Source organism: Poecilia formosa, unplaced genomic scaffold (assembly GCF_000485575.1).
Source record: "Poecilia formosa unplaced genomic scaffold, Poecilia_formosa-5.1.2 Scaffold58, whole genome shotgun sequence".
In the NCBI taxonomy this organism is placed as follows: domain Eukaryota; kingdom Metazoa; phylum Chordata; class Actinopteri; order Cyprinodontiformes; family Poeciliidae; genus Poecilia; species Poecilia formosa.
Window position 1 is genome coordinate 29,257 of NW_006799997.1, and position 6,308 is coordinate 35,564.

Below are 6,308 nucleotides of genomic sequence, written 5' to 3' on the forward strand. Positions count from 1 at the left end.
TGAGTGTTCAGGAGTTTCTGGCTGCTCTTCATGTCCATCTGACCTTCATCAACTCTGGAGTCAACCTGATGCAAATAGACCAACCAACCTCAGATAAATTTACAACAAAAACAAAGGAACCCAAATCACTCCATGAGAATGCCGTTGACAAGGCCTTAGGTAGTACAAATGGACACCTGGATTTGTTCCTTCGCTTCTTTTTGGGTCTTTCACTGCAAAGCAACCAGAGTCTCCTGCTTGACCTGTTTACTCAGACAAAAAGCAGCACAGAAACCAGATGTAAAACAGTTCAGTACATCAAGGAGAAGATCAGTGAGAATGTCTCTGCAGAGAAAAGCATCAATCTGTTCCACTGTCTGAATGAATTGAATGATCGTTCTCTAGTGGAGGAGATCCAACAGTCTCTGAGTTCAGGAAGTCTCTCCAAAGATGAACTGTCTCCATCTCAGTGGTCAGCTCTGGCTTACATCCTTCTATCATCAGGACAAGATCTGGATGAGTTCGACTTGAAGAAGTACTCCGCCTCGCAAGAGGCTTTCCTAAGGCTGCTGCCAGTCATCAAAATCTCAAGCAAAGCTTTGTAAATAATCAAACTTTCCTTAAAACACATTTCTTTATTTTTTACATAAAAAAAAAAAAACATTTACCAGCCTTGTTTTTGTTACTGCAGACTGAGTGTCTGTGACCTCTCAGTAAGAAGCTGTGCAGCGTTGTCTACAGTCCTCCGCGCTCCGTTGTCCTGCCTGAGAGAGTTGGACCTGAGTAACAACAACCTGCAGGATGAGGGAGTAAAACTTGTCGCTGCTGGACTGAAGACTCCTACCTGCAAACTCCAAATTTTGAGGTAAGGACTAGTACATTTTCAAATTTAAAATTTAATGAATTAATTGATTGTTAAATTTGAACAGCATATATTAACCACAGAAGAAGATATGTACTATACCAGGTTAAAGCTATAAATGCTAATTGGCATCTGCAGTCCCCAAAACATCCAGTATTATAAAATCATATAAAATAAATATTTTATGTCTGTTTGCATTTTACAGATGTAGATTTATTCAGCATCTTGGTCAACTTATGTTTTTATTTTTTTGACTGCTAGTCTGAAGGGAGAATCTCACTTTAGGTTTCCTATAAGCTACACAGAGAGCAAAACACAAATATATGGAATGTAAAAACAAGACAAAACAAGCTTGTTGTTTACTCAGTAAACATATTTCTAATATTTCTATTGACTGGAAATTGACTCCAGGTGTCAGCCTCAACCCCAGTAATCCACATATTGGGTACAAAATATAAAAAGAACATAAATGAAGTTATGTGTAATGAAATTGAAATAAGCAGCAGAAAAAGGCAGAGAGCCATATTATCATTTTTTTCAGTATTTAGAAGGAATTCCTGCTGCTATGTGCAAATCAATATCTGGTTTTATGTGAACTGACAATTTATATAAGGGTTACTCATAACAGGTAGAATCCAAAGAGACAAACACAACTTTATCCAACTTAATCATGGTTATCATATGGTATACACTGAAGGTTATCTGGCTGCCTGGTCACAGAGGAAGGCTGTTTGGTTCTGGCTGCAGCTCTGACCTTTAACCCCTCCCACTTGAGAGAGCTGGACCTGAGCTACAATCATCCAGGAAACACAGGAGTCGAGGTCCTCTCTGCTCACCTGGAGGATCCTGGTTGCACACTTGAAAATCTCAGGTACAGAAAGTGTGTTTTTTTTTATCCTTTTGTCTAAAACAGTTTGCAGCAAAGTAGGTACCAACAACCACATCAAAGTGCTTGGAATCTTATGCATTCGCAATCCTGACAAGTCACTGATTACTGTCACTGTTTGTCTAGTAGTTTACACATCAACTCAAAGTTCTCTGCTTGCTCAACAGATGTTTGGTTTTGTTCTTTTTTGTAAAGTAGTAGTGTTCCACTTCATCAGCAAAAAGTGATACACTTTTAAGTACAGAACCATATTTTTCTCCAGTAGCATTTCAAAGGTTTCCTGAAAGAAAGGCTGGATGAAGGTAGAGAAGAGGCAAAATATAAAGAAGGAAAATCTGGTAGTTTGTGTTTTCAATATTGTTTCTTGTGTTCTTACATTATTTGAGATTCAGATGGTAAAAAGGTATTGAGTATCCCAAAGTGTTGAAGTGTTTAATTACCTGTTAGTTTGAACTTTTTTTACCTGCTACATTCAGCTGAAATTATTCCGTTTTTACTCGGGTGCAACAAAGCAAATTTGTTTTTCTTTTTTACAGTCATAGTTTTATAATACAATACTAGATGTCTTAGTCCCTGCTTCCATTTATTTGTCTTAATATTCAACTGATGGCTGAACATGTTATCTCTTGTCCTTTCAGGGTGGAGCCTGCTGGAGTCCAGTGGTTGACCCCGGGTCTGAGGAAGTGTAAGTCCTTTTTTTTTTAAATCTAATTCATGATAACAAACCTGCTCAGATTTAGAAATCAGGAAAAAATAAATGAGGAAAAATCCTGAACAGAATCTGGATTGTTTGCTGTCTCCATCAGACTCCTGTCAGCTCTCCATCGACACAAACACAGTGAGCAGAAAGATGAGAATCTCTGGCGATGGAAGGAAAGTGACGCATGTGGCGGAAGACGAGCTGTACCCCGATCACCCAGACAGATTTGATGTTCCACCTCAGTTTTTGTGTCGCGATGGCCTGTCTGGTCGTGGCTACTGGGAAGTGGAGTGGGGGGGACAGGCTCTCCTAGCGGTCAGCTACAAAAAGATTGAAAGGAAAGGAAACACTCACAACTGTCTGTTTGCCTGGAATGATCATTCCTGGAGTCTGAGGTGTTCTGACAATGGAGTATTTTCTGTCCTTCAAAATAAAGCTGAAACGACAGTTTCAGCGTCGTCGTCCTCCGTCTCTAACAGAGTAGCGGTGTACGTAGACTGTCCTGCTGGTACTCTGTCCTTCTACAGAGTCTCCTCTGGCTCCCTGGTCCACCTCCACACCTTCAACACCACATTCACTGAACCTCTCTATCCTGGGTTTGGCTTTGGGTTGTTGTACACTTCAGGTTCCTGGATTTCCCTTTGTCCGACAGAATAGACTGCTAACCAGCAGGCTCAACTAACTCACTCATTCGGTGGTTGCCTAGCAGTAACCTGTTGAATAATTTGCACAGCAGCAGTTTCAGGTTTCTCCACTGTTCCTCATAGAAAAAAACAGAGAAAACTGTGGATAAAACTGGAAATGTCAGGCCACCAGTTTGGCATAATTTCAAATAAAAAAACATATCAATAATCTACGTCGACGCATATAAAGCGTTACATTGTGATGTCTTTCAGCCAAATCGTCCAGATTTACTGCAGTTGGTAGCAGTGCTGGTTCTCTGTATTCAAATCCCCAAAGGGAAGCAAAAAAAACATTGATTTTTCTTTTTGAATCAATATTTTGGTTCCTTGTCTAAACCAAAATATCAAGTTTCCTGGTATCTCACTGCTACATTGTTTTTTTGGTTTTTTTTTCTTTACACCCTCTGGTTGAAGTCGTTGGCTTGTTCAGGATCACAGAAAATTCTCATGATTCTAAGATAATATTTTCTGTTTTCAGACCATTTGTTCTGGTATAAACCAATAGATAAACCAGTTTGCTTTAACTAGGACAGCTATGATAAACCATGGAAGTCAGTTTGTGTCCAACTCTAAAGTTTACCTCATTTAAACTAATTTTAGATCTTCTCTTACTGGTTAATATCCTGATATTCCATTCATTTGCTTATGTGGATTTCTTTGGATTTATTAAGAAACATAGTTGAGCTTACAGCTATTTTTTATTTATGTTCTGTCAAAGTTTTGTTTTCTGTGACATTTAGTCTTTATTTTTGGTACACTTTCTAAAAATATTTTTTCTAAAGTATATTTTAAATTCTATTTAAATATATTGCTAAAATTATACTCTGGATAATCTTTTTAAAAATACTCTGCATGTATTTGTAATAATGTATATTTTAAATGTGCATTTTAAAAATATAAACAATACTTTTCTGAAGTTGTACTTTTGATAGTATTTTTAAATAGTTTCTCTGTGAATTTTAGTAAATCTTACTAAACCCCTTCCCTTTTTATCACAGAGGGAGGTTCCTGTGCTAAAAGTTAGGACAAGATGGCAATATTTCCCATATTCTCCAATCAAAATCCAAACAGGTATAATCCTGGATCACTTTAAAACAGCTCACATTCAACCATTACACATTCAGTAGCCTTCTTCTGATCCTGGTAGTAGACCAGCCTACAGCTGTATTATCATTAAGTCCACAAAATGCAGATAAGATTGTATTCCCTGACTCCTCCTGACCAGGAGGGCCAGCAGGAGTGAATACCTCAATCTCCTGGATTTCCTTAGACAGAAACTTCAGAAATAATGAACTGAACTTGGCTGCATTGCTTAGACACTAGGATCAGCTGGAATGTAAATTACTGGATTGACTGGGTTTTTTTTCTGTTTTTTTTTTGTTTGTTTGTTTGTTTGTTTGTTTGTTTGTTTGTTTGTTTTTGTAAAGTACCTTGAGATGACATATTGTGAGCTGTCATTGTATAAATAAACTGAAATGAATAAAGTTTTGGACAGCGATATGCCCTGGTTTGAAAACAAGAAACCACATTCCACATTCAGCCTTTAGAGCTCACGTTTTTGCTTGAGTGTATCTACTGCATTTATTTCCAGTATTTATTAGAATGTATTTCAGAATGGAACTTAAATTTTCAGCGGCTGGATTGACAAACTAAGACACAAACCTTTAACTTGTGGTAAAATTACTTGTATTTGAGTATTTCTGGTATAGTCATATCTGCATATCCATTTCATAATAAATTGGCAAACGTATTCTGCTTACCTTGATTTGGACTTCAAAAAGTCTATAACCTGCTCTCCTTTTTCTAAATCTGTGAGATTATGATCATAAAAAATCTTTCATTTTAAACCTTTTTAAGTATCTTTATAATAATATGCACAGAGCTGAATTGTTTGTTCTTTCCTTCAGATTTCTGCAGTCTCACCTGTGACTCAAACACAGTTCACAGAAACCTGAATCTATCTGATAACGGCAGAAAGGTGACCCGTGTGAGCATGGCTCAGTCATACCCGGATAATTTTTGTGTACATTTGGTTCTCAGAATCATTTTATATTTCAATTTTGTCTCCAATTCATCCCTAAAGTTAAAAACAGTTGCCTCCTTGTGGTAATAAGATGAAGTAAATACAGTCTGTAAAGTAAAAAAAAGAAACAAACTATTTATTTTTGATGACACTTTAAACAATGTTGAATATAACATAAATCTATGTATTAATCTATATTATTTATTTTTGATATTTTTAATTAATTTAGAAGCAGATATCTGGAATATTGATGTTTATTTAGTTTTTACCACTAGGTGGCAGCACGCAGTAAGAATCCGCCTGTTTCTTTTACTAAAAGAAGAATCATAAGGAATACCGAAGGACAAGAGGACTCACTCTGGTGCTTCTTTTTGTGGACAAACGTGAAATCACGCGAAATGTTCGTGTACTTAATTTCATTTCATAGTGAACTGCAAATACGTGTATTAATTTAAGTAAAATATTGAATAAAAAAATAATAACATCTCTGTTGCATTAATTGCATAAAACGACCGAGTGATCAGTCTTCAAACGAGCTAGACGATCTCTGCTCTTCTCGCTTCTCCGTGTTTGTGTCGCTTGAAGATGTTTCTAAGGAAGGTTGTTCAGTCGGGCTTTTCTGGATTTAGAAATGTCTCTGGACGAGGTGGACAGGTGTTGTCTGCAGCTGCTGCCAGGTGAAACACGTCACTTCCTTTCTCACTCACTACCAGGCATACCTAAAACAAAGTATCTGCTATGTGGGGGGGAGGGAATCACAGTTTTTCACGTAAAAATATATCTTGTGTTTTACTGCTGTCATATTTCACGCCACACTGTGGCAAAAGTGTCAAACACTATTTAATTCAGTTGTGTCATAAATAGGTCACAATAACCTTTGACACACTTCGTTCATAGTTAGCTGTGACGTCAGTTGATGTTATCAGTGCCTTAAAACTTTATTTCTAAGTTTACAAATACAAAATTAAGTGTATTTTCTTAAAAGAGTTAGCTCAAAGCGGGGGAAGGAAAATATGGAGAATTTTTCTGCTTCAAAATGAAACTTTTTGAACCTTAAGCAAAAGTAGTAGTGGCAACATCATGCTGTGGGGAAACTTTTTCTTTCAACGGACTCCGTTCTGTGTCTTTGAACAGGAAGCAGTACTCTCAGGCCCAGCAGCAGGGGTCAACGGTTG

The 6,308-nt window shown here is 37.2% G+C and overlaps 1 protein-coding gene across 2 annotated transcripts in view; it reads left to right on the forward strand.

Moving 5' to 3' along the window:
- acadl (acyl-CoA dehydrogenase long chain) overlaps positions 1-6,308 on the forward strand; it is a 27,963-nt gene that overhangs the window by 19,155 nt on the left and 2,500 nt on the right. The window lies entirely within an intron of this gene.